We start from the raw sequence: 24,147 nt of genomic DNA on the forward strand, positions 1-24,147 counted from the left end.
TGTCAACTTTTTTGCTGCTCCGAGGATAACTTTTTCTTCTCCCCCGCTGTATCTTTGCGCGCTTCCCCGTTTCCCTCACTTTCTTTTTCTGTCGCGCTGCGCACCGTATCCACTCATATTTCCACTCATACATCATGCCAGTGTAACTCTTAACCAGTGTAGTTTAATGCAGCAGGAAGGATGCGCTAGTCCGATCTTCTCCTAAACTGCTACGATTACCATCAACCCCTCTGCGCACGTCGACAGGATTCCCATTAAACCAAGTGGGAGCTGCTGGACAAGTCAATGAAGGTGCATCGGTGAAGGTAAGCACCTTACTTCCTTATTCTGTTACGCACAGACGCGTATTAATAATTGAGAAAGCCGCCAGAAATCAGAGTCTCGTGAGAAATCTGATGCGCTTTGGTGGTGGGGGGAACACGCGCACCCCCTGCCAAACATTGATTGATGCAGGCTGTGTTCGCGCAGCACGTCCTGCATCTTTCCTCAACTAGATCGCTCACAGATTTTTTCATTTTGGAATAAAAACGTGTTAGAGCGTCGTATTTTCTTGTTATACTGCTTCATGAAGCAGAGACGTTAGGGACAGGGGTTGATGACAGAAGTGGAGGATAAGCTGCGAGAGGAAGTATGGAGACAAACTTGGGGAAATGAGGATATTCACTTCAAAAAGTTGTCCAACACCTGTTCATGTGTTAAAGCTGCTATTAAAACACGAGAATATGATACTGTATGCACATATTGTCCTTATTCGGTGTAGAGTGGAGAGACACACAACTATATTTAAATAATTGATTCACTGGTTAAAAATGTCGAAGATATCAACGTCATTGGTGTTGTCTTGGTCTGCTCAGGGTTTGTGATTATAAAGAACTCCTTCAAAAATAAATAGAGCAGAGAAGTGAGGGTCTCTGAGATCCTATATATGTACACTTCAGATGCTGCTCTGATTTCTGGAATGACTTTGTGAAGTCATGTAGAGTTTTTATACTTAGTTTTTAGGTTTTATGTTGAGTTAATTTCAATTTCACAAAAAGGGACACTGTGGTAAGAAGTGATATTGTCTACACCTAGGTTTTTGTTGAAGAAGCTCATATGTGCAGTTGTATAATCATTTTCACCAGTGATTTGTGTGTTTTTTTTATATATATAATTTATTTCCATAATGACAAACAGGAAACATTCCCTGATTTTTCAGTGATAATTATTGTTATGGGTAATACAACGCTCATCCTTGCACATGTTTCCTCTCCTGATGTCCAACCTTCTGATGACTGTCAACATGACCTCTTCATTGATTACAAGTTCATGTCACACAAGGTCAAAAACATTACACAGATGCAGTGCATGACACTAAGACTGCAACACAGCTTCTGTTGTAGAATATGTAATATATTAAAGATAATTATGAGCTAAATCCGAGCAACTGATTTGTAGCACCCAGGGTGCTTGATCTCAAATCTGAGCCATACGTCAACGCTCTCCACTTGATGTATAGCTCTTCCGGTTAAACTTTAGATGGATAGCAGTTTTGAGTCACAATCATTTAGTCTGTTTGACCATTTTTCAGCTTTGCTGTTTCAACATAAATATTATATTATCAATGTAAAGCAATGGTTTGAAAATACTTTCAGATCCTTATGACTGGTCATGCAGGAATTAATACAAGTCATTAGTTTCATCAATATAAAATATCTTTCCGGTGAGGTATTTTCTTTATGTTTAGCAGTTTGTGACTTAAAATTATACTCACAAAGAGAGTCCCGTAAATATTTATTGTGATTAACAAGGCTTTAAAATATTAAATAACTGAGTTCAGCAATGAAATTTAACGTTATGCTTACAACCTTACAAAACTCAAAGTTGTTGTTTTGGGGCAGGTGCAGAACCTGAACTGCACTAATCTGTACCACTGGCTCCCAACAGGACCCAGTCCCAGACAAAAGTCTGCATTTGTGGTGTTTAGTTCCCATTTCAGGTTTTTTTTTTTTTTTTACTTTATCCCTTATCCCTACATCCCTCCAGTTTTCACTTCTTCCAGAAGACTTGACGTTGATAATGTGTTAATCAATACGGCAGCTTTGTGCTTATTCTAAACAACATTATATCAGCGGCCTCGGTATGAATCAAGTTTCTGATAGTCCACTGCCAGGGAGTGTCCCTGCATTGATTAAGTATTAGCTTCACCACCTCTAACACCCAGCCACTTGTTTGTAAACGGTGGTTTATTTGCGAGGTATTCAAACAATCACTAAGCATGTGAGCCAATATTTATAGAGGCTTTAACGGGTTCATTATAGTCGGTGGGAATTGTTCCACAGGGGGGATGAAGCACTCGTAAAGGGCCGGGCGGAGTTAGTCCCCATCCGCTGAGCATTTGACAGTACAGTCAATGGCCCCAATCATTCCTCATCTGCTTTATGACCACACAGACTTTTATAGCTGTTATGGGGACTAAAACAAAAGCATAAATGGATGCAAAGGGTAAGATGGTGCATTTTATCGAGAGTCGCTCTCTGTAAAGTCCATAATCCACTTGATGATAGATAGGGCCCAGGAGTTTTGCCTGTGCACACACATTGTTGCTTCACAGGAAACATTGCCAATTACTTCAAATGAATTTAACTTTTTTATTTCACATCTACAATTAGTACATTCTTATAAACAAAAATACATAAGAAGTCATGATTTTGCATGTATTTCATCTGACTGTGAATTGTTGGAGCCAGACATGTCAAATGACATGACAAATATACACTGTAAAAAGTACATGGTTGAAATGGTGGTTGTTCCCAGTCAAACTCTATGCATGAAAACACAAGTTACCAGGACATGCAAGTCATTTCTGCTTACTGTCTTCATCTTAACAAACTCTTAATTTCCTTTTCCAGTTCCCTGACACAAGTTTAAACTCCATTCTCCACCGTCCACTCACTTTTCTCCCCCTACCGTATCAAATTATTATTATTATTCTCTTTCCCTCTCCAAAGGGCCTCCTTCAGCCCCGCTGAGCTTCTGTCTAAAATCACTTACATGTGCTCCCTCTTTTTTGTGCTGTTTCCACCGTCTTCCACTTCACTCAAAGCATCTCTAGCTTGAGACCGCATGAACTCTGTTTTGGAATCACTGACCCCCCTCGGCTCTCTCCTCTCCCCTCTCCGTCTCCCACTTAACCCCATATTTCACAGCTGAACTACGGCTAATTTCATCCCCAGTCCTCTGAACAGAGCTCTCTATACTGCTCAAGCACGCTTAATTACCCACAATTAAAGCCAAACGCTAACGAGAAAATTGCTCTGTTATGAAATGACTTCAAAAGGACTGGAATAAGTAGAATGGATTGAAGGAAAAGTTGGGTGGTAGCCTCGGGAGGCAGGGAAGAGCTTCGCGGCTGTGTTTCCCCCTCGAGCTGTCTCAGTGGAGGGTGCCAAGCAAAGATTCCGGTGGCGATGCCTCAAGCTGTAGACCGCGGTGCTTAACGGCTAAACACAAGAGAAAGCACAAGTATTCATTTTAGTAATCGAAGAGTGACTCTGAATATTTTGTTGTTAAAGGGGGAGGAACAAAACTTCAGGTTTCACTGTGGTTTCTTTGATCCCAGCAGTTATATGTACTCATTAATCTTTAAAAAAAAATTCATGTATAGAGTACGCTATGATAAAAGGAGACCCACAACACACTGATACAGTATTAATGTATAAACCTGACTGATGATGTGCTGGATAACCTCTACAAAGTCAGCCAGGAATCAGCCTGTTGTCCTTGGCGTCTCCTGTGTTGCATGTCAAGACGAGGTGCCACTTAAACCGATACAAGGACGTTCAAGTTTTCCAATGGGTCCTTACCAATAGCTCCAGCCATCTTTGCTCTTTTAGTTTAATACCCGATCTTGCTGCTGTTCAGTATGATTGACAATTGGTTGGACTCATCGATTGTATAAAAAGACACACGCATAATAATGTTATCATTGTCCCGTCTTGAAGTATAAACTCGTACCCTGTGAAGCGAGCAGGATGTGGGTGGCTGGTTAGCGCGATAACTTTGAGAGACACCAACATGATGAAAGGCTGTCAGTGATGTAACATCTTAGCAACGTTAATACGTATATCTGTTAGTCATTCACATTCACAGTAGTTTGGATTCACATATATGTCTGTTTTAAACTAATTTAAGCCAATAACCTCACATTTTGCGCTTTTAACTAGCATCTCCTGTGTCTCAGTAAACAAATACTGTATACATCATCTCGTATTTCATGACTGCTGTTGCTACTGAGACCAATGGATTTTCAGCTGGTTGCCTGCACTCTATATGATGAGCAAAACAGGCTATTCTATAAGCCGATGCTTATTACATTTCATTTACTGAGGCAATTTGTAGCCTCTGCGCTTGTCATGATACATAGAAGCCGGGAAAAAGAGAGCGTTCTCCCTGATAAGTAAAACACACAGAAGCCAGGGCCTAAAGCCCTCAGGTCACCCAAATGTTAAAAAACTTGACAAACACTTCCTCAGGTTTGGCTCTTGTGTAATTCTGATAGTAAATGCAGTTTTCATTTATTCCGCTATTACTCTCTGAACGTGCTTTCTTCAACTGCAATACAGTGGAGATAAGTGGAACATAAATTTTGGTACCCACAATTTTAATAAAACGCATTTTTATATTTTTAATGTTCAGAACAAATCAATATACTGTGGCGACCTCTGTTGAGTCAATGTTTTATGCAATCCCTTCAAAAATTGTTAAAATATATCAGTCTAAGTGACTGATATATGACCATTATTGTCCTTAGTGCAAAGCATGGCTTAAAAAAAATAATTCTGTAAAACAAAAAGTGATCTGTACTTTGGATAATACTTAAATGAATAAAAGTGATCCACATAGGATCCACGCATTTTGTGTTTGTTCTTTTTTAATAACAAAACTAAATTGTCCAAAACACATAACAAAACACTTTTGCAAAGTACCACATCCAGTAAGTGTATAATTTATGTGCTGTGTTTTATGTTTTACACATGACATCCCTTTATACGAGATGCTGGACTAACAAAAACGGCTGATAGCTGCTCCCAGAAATCAGAAAACAACATCGCTACCTTCAATACGACAATAAGACGGTCATTTTTATCTTAGTTTTTTATTGTGAGACAAGATAACACTACTTTATTACAAAACTGCAGCTGACCTGAGCTGAGACACCCAGATGTTCAGATGTTTGACCGCATCGACTACAATATACGTGACCAAAGACCCCGTTCCTGTTACAGAGGAATGAGCCTTCCATCAACATCCCCACCTCCCAACCACCCGATCCAATCCAATCTACAGTCGGCAAGATGAAACAAATAAACACTACTTCAGATTATTTACGTCCAGTTTACACCTCATGATGCAAGGTATGAGAAGGAAGGGGGGAAAAAAGAGGTATATGGTCTGGATAATTGGAACAGTGGAAGTAATAAGTGCAGCAGCTACAGTGATAACAATTAGATTTGATTTCATTTGAGAATGCCTCCACAGCTGCTCCCCACTCACCCCCTTAACCCCCTTCTTCCCCTGTTTTCCCTTCCCCCTCCTCTCCCTTCCCCTGCTCCTCTCCCCGTAGATTAAAGTGGGTGTGTTAATTCCGTGGTGTAGCGATCGAACAGCTCTGGCAACAATGGGAAATGGGCTATTGATCAGAACAGCTCAGATTAAGACTAGGCAGTGGAGCTCTTTCTTGCTCTCTTTTCCTTCCTTTTCTCCCCATTTCCCACCTTCTACTGGCTGTCTTCCTGTCTGTCCTGCTTGTGTCACCCCCTCCCCACCACACACATACACACACACACACTCGTGTCTTCTAACCTCAAAGAAGAAGACAGTGTTTTAAAGTCTATGAGGAATTAGTTGTCTTGGCCCCATTCCTCCTATGTTTCTAATTTATCTAATTCCAGCCCCAGCCAGACCTCATTGACTCTCTTAAAACATTTAGTTTTATCAGCCCTAAAATAAAAGGGGGGGGTGCAGTGAAACAACAAGTATATTGCAGGCTCAAGTTGAAATAGAATCCATAAAATTTCATCCTTTTAGCGGCGGTCTCGGCTGCAATGTGACATCTATCCACATCTGATTTCATATCACTCAATCACACTGTGGCTCTCTGTTGTGCCACAATTAAAATCTGTCATATCAAAACAGCTCACATCCCAAAATTAGCTGTCATGATTGTGCCGCAGGACGGAACACATTGAGTTTGCATTGGATAGACATAAAACATACCAAATGTAAGGAGACAGCAAATCCATACAGTGAAAAGTGAGCTAAGAATCGCCTGCTCTACTTATATTAATTAACTCAGTCAATGGGGATGTGATAGGTCCGTTTTTCATCCTCTTCCAGCGCCTCCCCACTCTGTCACACATACCTCCCAGGTGTCAGGGGATCAGACGCTCCAGCTGCTGAGCAACGGACGGCAGAGGAGGGATAAAAACAAACACACACAACAGGGTTGGAGTTAACTAGTCTACACTCAACTGGTTAGAGGTTACTGCCATGTTTAAAGGTGACATATATATATATATACATGTACAAATACCGACATGCACCATCGGCACATATACACACGCAGCAATGGTTGCATCAATATTACTATGACCCTCAGGGGACTCGAAGTATTGGCAAAGCTTTCATCTGCTGAGTGTATGAGTGTCTGATATTTTCATGACTCCCACACGCAAGCACAAGCACACTCAAGCTGACATACTCTGAGGGAAAAAAACAGCTGTAGAGACAAACAGATACTATACACAAGTGTAACTTTGAGAGATGTGAACCCAAAAATCGGGGCAAGGAGTTGAGAACAGATGGGGTCACTGCTCCAGGGGTGAACAAGCAGCGATAGAAGCCTGAGATGACACGTTGACACTAGAGGGCGATAAAGAGGCACATGGGTTGTCATGCATGTGTGGGAGCGTGTATGTGTGTGTGGCCGTGGCCATGGCCATGTAATACCAATCATGCATGGTACAATACATCTTGGTTGATGTCTGGCTAAACGTAGGAGCACCTTCAGCAGTAGATTCATTTCCCCAAGATGCACCACAGAGTGCCACAGGAAGTCATTCTTGTCTGTTGCCATCAGACTTTTCTGACACTTGGACTTAACCAAACTTTACAAATCTTCATCAGACTCCCGTCATCACTTTTACTTATTTATTTTAGTCATAATTCTTTGTGCAATACTGCATAAATGGACTTTACCTAACACCCATCTTTGTATACGGTACATAACAATCATACACAAGTTTAATAGGTATAACTAATAAGTATATTTCGTAGCATACAATGTGTGTATATGTATTTTCATTTTCCCATGTAAATGTAAATTTTTTTGCTCTTTTCCTTTTTTGTGAGTTCAATTTTTATGAGTTTGAGCTCCTGCACACAACAATGTCCCCCTGGGATTACTAAAATATTCTAATTTTGAATAAAAACCCCACCAAACACAAGTCATTTAAGACAAGTCCATTACTCTTATTGTTCCGATCAAACTTTATCTCTGAAATGAAAACAACACAGTTTCTCCTATTAAAAGGTGAGACCCCCTGTGACTGCACTTTGTCCAACAACCGAACTAAACCATGAATAGGAATAAAAGCAAGCCATCGATCCAATATTTCAGCAGGAATTGCAGTCAAGGCAGTCATCACGATGCTGACAAGGTCAAAAATTATAGGTTACATTTAAAATCCTTTTGTTGACAAAAGTCCTTCTTAGTCACATAAAGGCACATTTGCACTTGTAATTGTAGGTCACAACACGGTTTAGTGAGGTAACAATGATCCCTGCAAGCTTTCACATGGTCATTCTTGCTTTGACCCCAGCTGCAGTAGTTGCATAAAACGTTGCCAGTGCAAGATTGTGACCTTAATCCACCGTCAGCTTCAGCTCGCCGCCCGGCAGCAAGTGCATCCCTCCCTCCGGTTTCAGCCTCTTTCTCCCCATCCTTCCATCTCTCCTCTCCTCCTCTTCCCCTTGTCTCCTAATTCTCTTGTCATAGACTCTGGCTGTCCACCCTCAAGTGAGCGCCATTGGATTGCTTAATTGATTATTAAGCTTCTGATTAGGGATCAATTAAATAATTAAAGTTTGTTAAGCACAGAGTCAATTCAGTGGCACATGAGCTGCATGCTCTTCCCTGCTTTACATGTGTTTGTGTGTGTGATTTCACCCGTGGAGCGATGGAGGTAGTGAGATGAGCTGAAGACATGTGATGATGCTGTAGGGACTGTAAGGAAAATGTTGATAGTTTTCTTATAAAGACAGACTTCATGGATTGGGGATCCACTTTCAGTGACTCCGTTTTCCCCTTATAGTCACAGAAGAGGAAGAGTGAGGTACACTTTGCACATGATAAAAACAGAGATTCTTTGAGGTTCACGAGTAGGTTTTGTGTAATAGAAGACGTGATAATCAAAGTTGTCCACCAACACTTCAAAAGTCCATGAACTTTTGCTGCAGGTTTGGGGAACCATTCAAGGTGGACAACTTTGCTGGAGGGGCACTCGTGGCTCTCTATACTGTCCTGGAAGGGACACGCCAGGGTGGGACTCTTTCTTCTTTGTGGCAGCAATGGCAGCCCCGCATGAAAAGAGGAAAACTCGCCCAGACACGCAAACACACCTCTGCTCTGCACACACACACTCACACACACTCACAAACCTCATATATGAGACACAGGAGCGGAAACGGGTCGAATCCTACTTCAAATTCTCTTTCCTCTCGGCTTGTCGACCGGGGAAAACAAACCGACCCGAGGCACAGCGAATGGGGATTTACTAATTAACTACTTACACACACGCACACACACATACACACACACACACACACACACACACACACACACACACACACACACACGGAGAGAGAGAGAGAGAGAAAGAGAGAGAGAGATGGAGAGAGGAGACAGCGCCCCCCTCCCCCCCTCCCCCTCCTCCTCCTCTCCTCCTCCTCCTCCTCCTCCTCCCGGGTTCAGGTCGGTAGTGCTGCCTCTCCAGCTGCTGCCTCGCTGCGCCGTATCTGAGTGAATGCGTGTGGATTGACTGGTCGCACTTCAGCCGCAGAGAAACACCACTTCCCGAAAATAAAACTGGAGGTATGTAGTCATATTTGCTGATTTTTTTTTATTGCATTTATATATATTTTTTTTAGAATTTCACCTACCTTGACTGTCATTGTTTTCTGACAAAAGTTGCGGTTGTTGCGTTTTAGTGAGTGCGCTCCAAAGTGGTGTCTCGGCAACTATTATTACAATTGTTTTCCATATATTACAACTGCTTTTTATCTACATTGCGACCGCTTTGAGGAATGGCATAATCGAGGCAGAAAGATGCACCATGCTTAACTACATTTACGCGTATTTTGGGAACTCTTTTAGAGGCATCTTTTTGGAAAGGTTGCAAAAGTTTACATTCTACTCGCGTGTTTTTTTTTCTTCTTCTCATAGAACAGGATGTGATTAATGAGCGGGCTTGTCGTGAGCAGGTGTAAAAGCCTCGGCAGTGCGTTCAGCTGTCCGCGTTGGCCCCGGATTAGCCTTTGAATGTCTCTATTTGTTAAGACGGCAGCTCTCACCTCCGCGCCGCCGTATCAATCAGTCAATTAAACAGCCATTCACGCGGCGAACTGCACGAGACCCGAGTCCCTGCATATCTGCACTCTCTCTCCATCTGCGTGTCTGTTGGAGCGGGGCAGTGTGATTTACTTCCACAAATTTGTCAGCCTGTGTTTGTGTGAGATGTTGGGGGCATTCATTATTATTTCTGTTCCGAGCTGCAGGCTTGTGCTGGTCCTGGTTTATTATTATTATTATTATTATTATTATTATTATTATTATTATTATTATTATTATTATTATTATTATTATTATTATTATTATTATTATTATTATTATTATTATTATTATTATTATTATTATTATTATTATTATTATTATTATTATTATTATTATTATTATTATTATTATTATTAATAATAATAATTATTATTATTATTTGTATAGGGTTACGTTTTGAAAAAGTTTTTAATTTAAATAGTTAATTGCTAATTTCTATTGTTTTATTTTTTGATTTTGAGTCAGTCAGAAGTTCATCCGCCTTTGAGAGTTTTTCTAAGAATGTGTCAACGAATTAAACGTATCATTTTAGAAACCTTTTTTTCAGTTTTGTACCATCTTCAGCAACACCCTCATTAAGGAAAAAGAAATAGAAATCTGTCAGCAAGCAAATAGAAATGTTGAGCGAAGGGAAAAGATCTCGTTTACTCCAACAGGAGAGGAGCCCCTGGTTTGTGTGCGTATTTCCACGCTCACATGGGAGTTTGTTTAAGAAGTGGGAGACTCGATACAGTTCAGAGTCCAGCTTGAAAAAAAAAAAATTACAAAAATCGGAATAATCTTTATTTGATTTTACTGGTCTCTCCCGCCAATAAATTTATATATAAATATTTTTTTTATTTTTTATGTGTTTTCCCCCTTACAACTTTGATGCATATTTATGCGCGCTGTGGGTGTACTCCATCAATTATTTGTGCCAGTATATTTCCACATAAACAGTGTTTGTAAATCAATACATGCATGTAACTATTGCAGATTAAGAGATCGATCAATGGATCCATCCCCACTCCAGCCGATGTTGTTTTTCTGCCGTCAGTTCTTCACAGTCAACTTTCCACAAACAACATCAACCTCAGAAAAGTTTGGAAGCGTGTGCGTATAAGAGCGTGCATGTGACTTTAAAAGGAAAAAAATAGATTTACAACATGGAGGCCTTGAGTTCATTTGTTTCACTCTTGCATTGACAGTTAATTAGTTTACTCTTTTCATTAATTATATATATATATATATATATATATATATATATATATATATATATATATATATATATATATATATATATATATATATAATTAATGTATTATATATATACACACACACACACACACACACACACACACACACATAGCATATTTGAAACCATATGCTGCATATATCCTCGTGTACAGTGAAGTCGGGCCAATCTTACCTGTTCACTACAGTGTCCTCCAGGAACTACTCGCCATTTAATTTGATTATATTACTTTTTGTGCATTTTAATCCGTCTTTCTTTTGTCCAGTACCAGGTGGAAATATTTTTCCGACATTTGATGGCCTTTGGGGTAATTATCTGCCCCCGTCACTCACCCTCGCCTGCTGGTTCCTTCAAGTCTGTACAACTATCTCTAAACTAAGCCACCAGTTCACTTTTGTAACGCCGACGTTTATTTAACCGACATATTTAAGGAAATCATTATATACATATGTGAATCGTACGACTTCCAGGAGAAAAAAATTAAAACATAACATATTTATTATTATTATTATTATTATTATTATTAGTATTATTATTATTGGTTTCAAACTTATTCTCCAAACGCATTGTCCACCATCCGAAAATGTAATTGAATTTTTCATTGAATAAAGTTGTCTCCGGCTGAGAAAAAAAAAACAACTAAAAACTAAAAACGTATACGACATAATTGTATTATTTTCTTTATTTTTTTGGCCGGTTTATTGTTGTTTTTGAATAATAATAATTATTATTGTATTTTTAGTTAAATTTATTGCCGTCCCTTCCATGTAAATTAAAATATAGCCTATAGGCCTATCGTTGTTTCCTTGCGCGGCTGCAGGTTTGTTACTTATAGTTATCAAATAGTTATTAAAGTTACTGTTAAATTCCAAGTATTTCGGATATTTTGAATATAATTGTTCATGGTATAATATTGCTCGGAAGGTTGAGCAGACAAAAGCAGTGTACGCACGAAAGAAAACTATCGACTAAGGAAGAGCTGTATGAATATATGTGTTAATGAATCTGAGTGCTTAATGACACTAGAAAAATCCTGTAAGTGCAGACCATTTTTTGTTCTGTTTTAAAGCTAATTTATAGATAGGAAAACTTTCTAGACATGCCTTACTTTTTTGTGAGGATTTATGATTTTGGAGCAATTTCCGGTCAACATTTTCCATTTTTTACTTCCCAAATTTGTACTTTCTTGGAATGACGGTTACTTTTCAATGTATTTATTTTTTTATCAAACAGTCGACCTAAGGGGGCTTTCATGTTTCCTCATCCCCAACTCATTTGGATAAGAAACTTTTGACAGGTGCAAGTGGCGTTTTTCCGCATCTCTTCTTTTTTTCAAATGAATCTCGTTTTAAATGTTTTCGCCTTTAATTTGTTATCATCTGGACAGCAATTTGGAAAGATCAAAGTGCGGCTAGTTATCGCATCAATATCCTTTCTAGAAAGCTTCTCATATATCGATAACCAGACAGCAAAGCCTCCCGCCGTGCTGCGTTCACGTCTATCCGCTCTGTGCGCCTATACATCACTTGCGTAAAAAAGGAAAACTACTATTCAAGATTCTTTAATGTAATGAAAATTAACACTGACTTCAGGATTTTAGAGGAACATTTTACGGAGCTCAGCTCGAGCAGATGTAGTTATGTGCCGGCTTGAGCTGGTCCGCAAATGAAAGTCAAAGACGCGCCAACTTGCCTGCGACAACGAGAAAGGGCTGTTCGGGTTCGTATCTGTCCCTCTTTCCTGCGATCTCCATTACTGTTAAACAGTAAGGAGTCAAAAAGTGGATTGATCTGTGGTCTGAGAGTCAGTGGTGGTCCTGCGGGAAAACCAACACAAGCCACAGGATCGGCTCCCTCATCTGGGCCAGAGCGTCACCTCACCTCCTCCCTCTTACTTTTGACATGTTATATGTATTTAAAGGAGCAAAACGAAATAAACACCGGCCTGTCCGATGTGGAGCCATGCATAAAATGTATCATTGTTTATTTTAGTGACGCCTCCGTGCACTGCGACAGCGGCACCCCCCCATCCCCTCCCGGATCGGAAGGAGCGCAGCGGCGGGCGGACTCCACTCCAGACCCGGAGACAGTGCGCGGGCTTCGGCCTCAGGAGACTCTCTGAGGGGGCGACGCGGAGGTCCAGGTCAGTCAACTTTCTCCTCATTCTCAACCTAGTATCTCAGTTCCCCACCTTTCTCCGTCTCTCTCTCTCTCTCTCTCTCTTTTTTTTCTAAGTTCTAATAATACAAATAGGCAAATGTACTTTTGCTCATTCATGATGCTTTTGACCTAAATTAGGTAGATTTGTGTTGACTGAGAGTAGCTTAAGGATCACAGATAACAGATATACTGAACAATTTGAAAATGCAGCTGGAGTTGTCATTGTAAACATTTCGTAAATGCAACATTTCAAAATGTCTGGGACTATTGAGATTTCAGGGTGACAAACTGTAAAAAGAAAAGAAAACAGGAAAATATTTAATGAAGATATAATTCTCATATCAGCCTCCGAAAACGCCTCTTGCTTTTGAAATAGTGTCAGTAGTGAAACACCACAACCCCCCCCCCCCCCCCCCCCCTTCTTCCTGTCTGATATGAACCCACTGGGGTTAATATTTCCCACCTTCCTTTTTGTGATGCCTTATTCAAGACTCCTTACTTTTTCTAAACCCGTACCCATCACACTTCAAGCCCATAGGGCAATTGAAGGACTCCACTGTATCTCTGTCCACCATCTCCAAGCCTCTGCCCACCCCCCCTCCTCCCTCCGGCTTGTACCCCCCACTCCTCCTGTGGCCCCTCGCACCCCCTGTCGCCTCTCGGTGCCACAGCTGGTAACTACAAACTTGTACACAATAATAACAGCCAGATGTATCCATCTATCTCTCCATCTAGCCTGTCGGCAGTTAGTGGAGTGGCTGAGAGACTTGCAGTCGTGAAAGGTCAGTTAATCAATGGTTCACAATTTGACAAATCCCAGCGACTCTTATCATCCTCGCAGGCTTTTAGGGCCAAAAGGAGGACCACCAAGATAAATGCTTAATCCCGGCTGCTCAGAGAGAAAGAGCAAGAGAGGACAAGGAGCGCTGCTAAGCAGATGGGCATGCAGAGAGGTTGGGCGCTGGAGGGGGGGTGTAGGAGTGGGGGTGCTTGGAGGAGTTGGCAAGTAGAGAAAGGAAAGAAAGATGGAGATGTGGAAGTGTCTCCAAGCAAAACTGGAAGTTGAACAAATGTGCTTGCGTTTGAAAATGACAGCTTTTACTTTTGTATGTCAACGGTTGACTTTGTGGCTCTCTGATCACTGAATTTCCCCGAGGCTGGACGGGGCTAGCACATGCCTTCTGGGCTGACACAGAAATCCTGGTTCCGTTTTAGCTGTGGCTCTGCTGCTGTGTGTAAAGTTGAGAAGGAAAGAAAAAAAAAAACAGGGGAAAACAAAGGTGTATGAGTGGTTGAATTCCCCTGTGGTATGTTAGCCCGCCTGCAGCAGTGTGCAACCAAGAGGAAAATGAGCTTTTGTCCACAAGGCTGCCCTCTTTCTTCCCTCCGTTTTTTGAGCTGCAGGGGTCTGGAAGGTGGCACAGTTGCTTTGCCCCTATACCCTTAACAAATATCACCTCAGTATGACATGGAATCAGTTGTTTTTTTTGCTGAACTGTTTGCACTTTTTATATACTCTTGTGGTTTTCGTTGGCAATAATCCATTAACACTCAAAATTGTATCTCTGTCAACAAAGCTGTTGTCTTGTATTTGAGTTTTCAGTTTCTCTCTGAGTGCTTTTGGGTGTGAGAGAGCTGGAGCTCCTTGAGTGCTCGCACAGACAGACGCTCATGTCCTTTATTGCCATCCCAATACAAGTTCAATGTAATTCGATTGAGATTAGTTGAACTGGCATGACAGCAGATCCCTAGTATTGCCAAAGCACTTAGGAGGCAATGACAGGACTGCATTGATGTGTACTAACACAAACACAACACTCCTCAAGTGGCCAACCTTGTAACAAAACCCACACACACATACACAAATGGACATATATGCACACACACGCAAAAGTAGGGAATTTGGCGGTGAGGTTACAGCCAAAAGTCAAAGAGGTTTGGACGAAATAAGGATGATGAAGTTAAAGGATGATAGAAAGTTGTCGAAAGAATGTGAAGAGACGGGGAGAGAAATGATGAAGGGACCCAGATGACGAGCAGAGCTGAAGCATGACAGAGTGCGTCCAAGAAGATGAAAGATTGATTGGCTCTCAGGGAAGCGTGATGGGGAGAGGCTAAAAAGGAGGAGGGAAGTGAAACAGAGAAATAAGGAGGGACACGGGGGGTGGGAGGGGGTGTTGGGGGTAAAATGTATAAGAGTGATGTACGAGAAGAGGGGAGAGGAAGAGATTTACTAGAAGAAAGATTAAGTCAAGTTGTCCCCGGTCAGTCATTAATCCGATTTAAGTGCAATTAAGGTGAGACTGATTCCTTCCTAGAGAGAAAGAAATAGTTGGAGAGGGGGGAGTAGGGGAGGTGGGGGGAAATGGGGATAGAGTGATTGAGAGCGAAAAGTGAGAAAATAAAACAGGTGTCTGAACCCGCAATGCCAGTAAGTGGACAAATTAGAGGCAACGAGATGTACACTGGATCACAAACAGAGCAGTTGATCAGATGTCTTAAACTTTTTAGATGATCAAACTGTAAAATGTTGTTTCTTGATCAAACAATGGGTGTTTCATGACATCATGAAGAAGTAGTTCCCGTCTTTTGTCTTGCATTGTTCATGTGAATAACCAAACACTTCAATCTGCATGTTGGAGCTCTGTTATTCCCTCGGAAGTGAACAAAAGTTGTGAAATAGAGTTTAAGGTGCTGTTTCCCTCTCCTCTAATAGGAAGAGAAGGACGAGGCAAAGAGGACAGAAAAGAAGAGCAAAGTGGTCAATTTCCCTTTGAATGAACACAAAAAGCAGAAAAGCAAAGCATTTCCCTTGTCTTCCTCCTCCTCCTCTTCCTCCTCCTTCCTCACTCCACCTGCTTGTTGTTCCAGATGTGTATCTGGGGGTCTGCGGGTTGACAGAGGGGTCCCTCCGCTGTGGTAGCATTTCTATGTCTATTGGGAGATGGTGGTCCTGATAGCTCGGCCATCTGACACGTGCACAACAGTACATAAATCAAACGCGCACATACACATGCTCAGTCCATTTATCTCCCATTCAAGCGGTGTGATGATAGGGCCGCGCTCTGCATAGACTCAGCGGCACGGAGAGGTTGTGGTCTGTCTTGTTAAGTTGGAAGGTAATGGGTAATTGCAAAAGGTTTGTTTATGTTGCTGCCATTTCTTTTGTTCAGGCTTTTCCAGTGTTTGTCTCTTTTGTTTGACGTGTTTGGATAGTGTGCAGGACCCTCGACTACGAGTATAATTGCTGTTCCACTTAACAGCAGGACAACAGCATGTTATTACAAAGCTTGTTAAGGCAAACAATGGAGCAAATTGACAGCTGAGGACATAGATTTTGCTTGCAACATTTAAAGGCTTTAGATGGAAGTGTTTTTTTTTTTACTTACATATAAGATGAATGTAGCATTTCACCATTATAGGGGAAAATGCTTTTACAGCCACATCTTTTGTTATTGCATCATTTTCTTAACACTGTACTCACTCCCTAAAAGATTCTCTCAATTTTTGTTTTTCATCTGTGGCACATCTATTGCAGTTTCTTCAGTGCTGTTTCTGGGGCTCATCACAAGTCCCAGATTGAGAGGCCATTTGGCTGCTGTTGACAGGAGGGAGCAGCTATTGACAGGGCCCTGCCGGGGAGGCGTGTCTCAGGCCCCACGTCCAAAGAGTTTGTGGCGTTTAATACACTGTAGCTGTGGTCCTCACAGCCCTCGCACTGCATGCTACTGCCATAGGGATCAATATGCACTGGGTTAGAGAGAAATGGACCATCTGATGCACAGTCAGAGAGGGGTGGGGTGGATAAGGGGAAAAGGAGGCAGAGAAATAGAACCGCTGAGGAGGGGTGGGGAGGGGGATTTCAAGGGAAAAAAGACAGAAACAGACTTGCAGAAAAAGGGATATGGAGAGACCAAAAGGAACATAAAAGAAGTGAGGAAATGATTAGAGGCATGGTTTAAAAGACATGGAGGCAGAGCACTGCTCAGTACAGAGGTAGATGATGAAGGGGGGGGAGAGAGAGAGAGAGAGAGAGTGGCCAGTGGTTGAAAGAGACATTCAGCTGGGAGAGAAAACAGATTGGAGCGAACAAGGATAGACACTGAAAAAGAGGAAGAGTCTCGACACCAGAGAGGATACACAAAGGAAGGGGGGAAAAAGACGTAAGGGAAGAAGAGACGAGTGGGAGATGGGAAGAGAGAGGGGGAAGAGGAAAAAGAATGGGGGGAAAAAACAGGGGTGCGGGAGGGGTGGATGTGGGGGGAAGATGAGGAGGAAAGAAGGAGAGGGGGGGTAAAATTTCCATCAGGTTTTCAATTGGGGCGGATCAATAGTGTATTAGAGCTCACCTTGACCCTGTCCCTCCCCCCCCTCCCTCCTCTCCCCGGCCCAGCACACAGGCCAAGCTACTCTCCCTCACAGCAGGGGACATAGAGGGGGAGAGATTGCATTACGGCCTTTCTTTCTTGGACCAAAGTGGCAGAAAATGGCACAATAAAAGCAAGAGCAGACAGAGAGAAAAGGGGAAAACTAAGTCGTGGTGGGCAGAAACGGAGAAAGTTTGAGACAAGGAGATGGAGAGAAACCAGCAGGTGTTGTCGCTTGTTTGGATGGAGGAAACTTGTTGGGTTCCTCCTTGTGTGCATGACTTGAGTGTGATTGTATCACTATAAGAGAAGAAAGGACAGATTGGAGCTAATGTCGTCCACGTAGAGCATGTTGGGGCCCAGTCACATACAAACAGGCTGCAGAAATACACAACACAAATGTTCACTACTGACACTGTCAGAGATTGTGTAACCTTGATCTAACTTTGTATTGCAACATGAGCTGCATGGCCAGTGTACACAGGTTATTAATAGGGAGTGGCTGTTATTGAAAAATGCAAGGCTTTTTGGATTCCCTAACACACCCAATTTAGCTTATTTAAATGGCTACTATGTGAAAATGCACACATTGTTTAAAACAAAGTTATATTTTGTTGATTTGTCTTTTCAAAGTTCTACAAATGTTTCCAACTTTGTCAAAAACTTAGAGATATACATAATTTGTTTTGTGTAACAATGGTTTTCATTGTGGTCAATGCCATCATATTCCCTTTTACGTCTCTAGTTACTGAATTTACACAGTTAAACTTTCTTATTTTTTGGGAAAAGAGCAGTTTTTTATTTCTTTTGGAGGACGTGCAAGCCATTTTTCAACATGAAATCCTAAAGAGAGCCAAGTTATTGAAGTGATATCATAATGTGCTACGTAGCCAGAAACTTAGTACGGAAACATAATAATATCACAACTTTTTCTACAAGTTATTCTTACTGTAGTCATTTTTAAGATGAGTCACTCAATCCAATTCCTCTCATAACATGAGTCATTAGCTGTTTGTTTGGACTCTATTTGGTACGTCAGCAATTCATATGTGTTAAGTTTACCTGCAACACACATTCAAATAACATGACGTAACCTGGCTATATGGGATTTAATATAATATGAGTACAAATTTACAACATTTCCATCTTTTTCTGCCTGCATCAAATAGAGTTTTCATGGCAATGGTGGCTAATGCTCAAAACTCCAACTAGATTAGTTTAATAAAATCCAACTGACGATGTAAAACTTCAGTTAATCTACAAGATGTAGACAAAACAAAATTAAAAAATGACCGCACATCACACACTAAAGATACTCTAAAGATTAGTGATACAGAGAGAGCAAAAATTCGTCCTCACGTATATGCACCCTTGTGGTGATGTTGATGTAAACAGTACAGAAATTGTTCGGTGTCTTCTTGTGATGTCTTTCTTTTTTCGTAGAATATAAAAGCCAAGAGTAAAACAAATCTGAAAACAGTAAGTAATATCTGGTCAACATGAGCTTAGGGTGACCTTAAAAAAAAAAGTTTAACTTTGTTAGCGTTGGCCTTTGCTTAACTTAAATAAGCATTTCTTAAAGACGTTCTCATTTTCAGTTGATTAAATAAAACATGTGTTTAATATCCAGAGATTGCTTTTTATTCTCTGGCATTGGCAATTGCTGATAATTATTTAAACCAGTTCAATTTAATCAAGTTCAAATGTGAATGTTTACAGTCTTGCGGAAGATAACGGAAGTTGTGCATCCTTTTCTGTTTTTGAAACTTGTCGCATTGAGAAGAAAGAATAAATTCAGCCAAACATATTTACCGTCGGCATCACCCGCCCCAATTTTGGTATCGAACAGAGGGAAACTTTCATCCTTTGACCTCTACTGTAATTTCATCACATCACCAGTCTAGGCAGAACATCAGTACCAACCAAGGTTTCAGACTGGAGTTTTCCATTCAACATCTTGGATGGAAATCAGGAGTTTAGTCATTCTCAAACTTCTATTGTAGTTCTCTTCACAATGATAAATCTGAAGGCCGTTTCTTTGGGACCAACATTTAGACACTTTAAAGCTTTCATACTCACACTTTAGCCATGCATATGTCAATCCCGTAAGACCTTGAATACAATGAGTAAAAATCAGTTACTGAAAGATAAGGTGTATGAAAATAAAACACTGCGGTGAATAAGACATTTTTTTTTAAACCTGACACGTCATTGGCTGCTAGCGTTCTTTAGTCCAGAAGTCAATCTCTCTGACACAATCCTTCAACGTTTAACATGTTAATCAAATCCTTCTTACCAACAGTAAAACTGTGCAGTGCTCTGTCCACCTTCTGCCAATGCAACTGCGTAATCCCGCGATAGAACTTTAGTATCACGCGAGATTACAGTAGTTTGTCAGCGAGTGAGTGACGTATAAGGAAAACGAAAGAACCTTACACTGAAATCAGATTAAAATTCATTTTAACTTCAAGGTGCATGAAATGTTACATTTAAATGATTTATTTGTTTAATGAAACCATGAATTTGTTTATGCATATTGTGAACACCCATGCAGCAATAGGCTACTTACAATTAGCCTACCGATGATAAGATCCTTTTTTACTTTATGACATCATTAAAAATGATATTTATTATTTTGAAGAGTTATCCTTATAGAAAAAAAGCTATAATCAACAATGCATTTAATAAACATCTATTGTCAGTGTGTATTATAGACATTAGTGGTTAGCATGGTTCATTTTCAATTCATGGTTGTATTTACCATCTTATTTGTTAAAAGATTTTGGAAACCTGTGAAACTAAATCATTCCTGCTATGAGTGAGCAAAACAGAACAATTGGGTGAAATGTCCAAAAGTACCTTTGAATTGGAGGTTAATTCTGACTTAATGTCAAATAGAACTTTCTAACAATGCATTAATTTCAACAATGATAACGTATTCAATTGTCCAAAGTGTGTGATAAAATCAATTCAATATGTTGTACATAAGCACTTATTTGGCCATCAAATATGCTAGCAGCAACAAATTACACATAAACATGTCCGTCCTCCATCACTGGAGGACACCAACTAGAAATTGTTTCAGGAGGACAGAGGCAGGGACCGGGGGGAGAAGAGGGGTGATGGGGAGGAGAGGTTGAATAGAAAAAAAAATTGATCCGGGATTTTAGCATTTAGACACAGTTTACAAAGCGATATAGAGGGGAGTCGGGGGGCGGGGGGGCTGTGCCGGGGAGGACACTTAACTTTACAATAGGTCAGCTCTGCTTCTAATTCAGTTACTAACTGTAACCCTGATGTCCTGCCGGGCGCGCTCCTCCTCTCATACTCCAGAAAATAGATGCGATTCTCGGATTCTCCCCGCGATCCATCTGCGGGTACGCGCGGGGCTCGGCCGTTTAGACAGGAGCTTGTTTGTAAAAGCGCGGACCTACCAGCAGCCCCATCCTCATCTCTCCTCCACATTTCCTAATGCTGTTCATATTGTCACCCATCCACCCTCCAGTGCGCAAGCACGCGCCAGGACGCCCGACAACAGCACAACCCTGTGTGAGACACACACACACACATACACACACACTTTTACACACGCACGATTACACACAAACTCGGTCCCACTCACTGAGGGGGAGAAAAGGGAAGAAAAAAGGAGAGAAAAAAGAAATCGATCGCCGGGGATAGCGGTGCGCGTCGGAGGATCGTATCTTGTCAAAATAATATATTACCCTCATCCCCGCCTGATCGATGCGGTGGATTAGGGACGGAGGGCTCCCTCTCTCTCCCCTCTCCTCCCTCCCTCTCTTCTCTTCCTCTTCGGTGCTTGGTGCAGTTTAATATTTACCTCCGTGAAAGAGCGGCCGCGACGGCTCTCAGCCCTAATTGATTCCGACACATGAGGGTCTGTGCTCAGGCTGCGGATGAGAGAGGGAGGGCCGGCTGAATGCAGAGGAAGAAGAGAGAGAGAGAGAGAGAGAGAGAGAGACAGACAGACAGACAGACAGACAGACAGACAGACAGACAGACAGACAGACAGACAAAAAATAAGAATGGGAATTGAATGTAAAAAGAGAAGAAAACAAAACAATATGAGCCATATTATATATGGCTCTTAAGGAACTTTGAGGATAGAGGCAAGACGAGAGACATTCAGAGGCCGTGTGAGGGCAGGAAGGGCCAAACGTGAAAAGTCTGAGGTAAAGTATTAATTCCAAAGAAATTGACTTTTCAAGGGTGATGGAAAGAGATGAGCTCGGAAAGGTGGAACTCCATTGGGAGGTCATACGAAATACACTTGGAAATGTGTGAGATGGTGATGGCAACAGTCTGGAGATAAAGAGGGGATGGCACTGTGGCAAAACCAGTAACAGAGGGATGAATGGAATGGATAGCAGAGAGGAAATGGATCAGGAAGAATGAGGGAAACACAAAGATTAGGTGGAAATGGGACGGCACGTGGAACAGATTCCGGGAGAGCGGGAAGAGAGGGGACGGTATAGGGATGAGTGCCGAGGGGAGCAAATGAGAGGGGATTAAGAGAGTGACATGAAGATGGAATGGAGAAGTGAAACATGACAAGCGGAATGCATAGGGCCAATAAAAAAGCGAGAACAGGGAGGAAAGAAACAGGAGGATGATGGAAAAAAGAGCCTGGCGCAGAGGTGACAGAATGATATCAGGTGGGATAGACAGAAAACAGGAGTGATAGCAGAGCGAGATGCTGGAAGGTAGAGAGGGACCATATTTTCCATTGAAGGAACTGGCCTGTCATGCTGTTCCGCCAGCATAGAGCGGCTCTATAAAATACAAGGAGCAGGCAGGTCGTGTCGGGTGACTTATGTGTATATCTAGGCTTTGTCAATATTTCTTTCTGTCTCCTTTGTGCTCCCTCGATTCCCTGTTCTCTTTTGCCAACTAAAGTGCTTCCACCCTCTCCCTGTTTGTCCCAGTTAAGAGCTCACTTTTTCTCCATCTTCGGTTGTTTCTCTTCTTATTTCCTGTCAATATATATATATATATATATATATATATATATATATATATATATATATATATATATATATATATATATATATATAAAGGTTAATGTTTCGTGTCTTTGAACATTCATTGGCCTACAAGTCAAACATGACTCTTTCACAATGGTTTGAGGACTTATTCAGGACGCAGGATTATTCCCCAATGATTCTCCATTATAAGACAATACAGGCAGGATGATGTGGCTTGCAGTCAAATTGAGATCGACAGAGCGCCATCGCAGATATTTTCATTGATGTTCATGTCATAAAGTCTGCCTCCAGATCTGAAAACAGGGAAACAGCCACTGGTGGTGCACATCTATCACACCTACACAGTCCCCGTTTTACAACCTCTCTTCTGCATGAGCGCATGGATGAATTAATGCATGTGTTTGTGTCGACTTCTTGCTGTAAATGTACTCTTCTAGTCTGTCTCTGCCACGATACAGCACCGGGTGGTAGGTTGATTTATTCATGCAGTCCCAGGGAGGATTGCCCCTCCTCTTCCTCATTTGGCATGTAGTATCCTGAACACACGTCTGCAGAGACTTGGGTCCATGGGGGAGCCAGATATCCTGCAGATACACCTCTTTAGTCAACAACGGGGGAATACTCACATACTGCCGTACTCTGAATTTCAAGAAATGTTATCAAGAAAACACATTGCAACTTCTCCAGATGGTTTTGTCTTTCCAGTCATGTAATTTTTCTGCATTTATTTTTCCGCCTTTTGATTTGACTGAAGCCCAACTGACTTCAGGTGGGATCTTGGGGTGAATTAGTTTCCATAGAGAACAAAAGTAGAGACAGATTGTTTTACTTCACCGTGGATTCTGACATGGATCACATGACAACCGGGTGTCACCGCAGAAAAAGAGACAGGAATAAAAACAACACCTGATATAGGACAGAAAGTTGCACTTGAATGAAGCAGAACTTATTTATTTTACAGAATAAGCTGAACATTTTCAATTTATCCCCATGACTTCCTCTTTCTCTGTACTATTGTTTTTCTTCCCTCCCTACCTTCTTCCCTCTGCCTCTCTCAGTCGCCGTGTCTGCTCTTTATTTACACCTCTCCTCTGCTCTCTGCAGTGGCTCAGAGAGCGGTAACAGAAGTGTCACTTGTCATTATTGGTCTAATTCAGTAATCCGTCATCGTGCGCTCACTGTATGCAGCGCATTATACGCCGGCACAGCAGGTGTACTACGCACTGAGGTGGAGATTCGATTTGACACACGCACAGAGGCGAGAGGGGCGGACGGGGGCTGGGGGCACAAAGCCACTGGATGTGTGTACATTTGTTTGTGGAGAAGGAAACAGAAAGAAGGAGAGATTGCATTTTGTGTGCGTGCCTGCATGCGTCAGACTGTGGACTGTGTGTATGACTTTGTGTCGTATTTTCAATAGAAATGCACGAGCTCAGGCCTATCTCTGTGCTGGGAAGAGACGTCAGGGAGAGCAAAGAGGGTCGAGACTAAGTAGAGACAAGAAGTTGCAGCCAACCACCATAACAGAAGAGACAGTAGTCATTTTAAAATCAAAGCATTTCAAAAAAACTGATCTTAAAGTATATTCTGGATGATTTATATCCATTCATTCAAAACATGTGATCATCAAATTTGCCATTTGATGTGTCTTATTTGTGTTTGTTTATCTTGACTTCAAAGTTTGTAAATCTATCTTGTATATTCTTAGCATGCCCTCATCCTCATATAA

At 41.4% G+C, this 24,147-nt stretch overlaps 1 protein-coding gene across 1 annotated transcript in view; it reads left to right on the top strand.

Moving 5' to 3' along the window:
- Nucleotides 1-207: 207 nt before the first annotated feature.
- The window catches only part of erfl1 (Ets2 repressor factor like 1), a 51,712-nt gene continuing 27,772 nt past the window's right edge, over nt 208-24,147 (top strand). The window contains exons 1-2 of the mRNA XM_061718450.1: nt 208-305; nt 12,878-13,028. The gene's annotated coding sequence lies outside the window, so the exon portion shown is untranslated. The remainder of the gene's footprint in view (nt 306-12,877; nt 13,029-24,147) is intronic.

Source organism: Cololabis saira, chromosome 3, assembly GCF_033807715.1.
Source record: "Cololabis saira isolate AMF1-May2022 chromosome 3, fColSai1.1, whole genome shotgun sequence".
In the NCBI taxonomy this organism is placed as follows: Eukaryota; Metazoa; Chordata; class Actinopteri; order Beloniformes; family Belonidae; genus Cololabis; species Cololabis saira.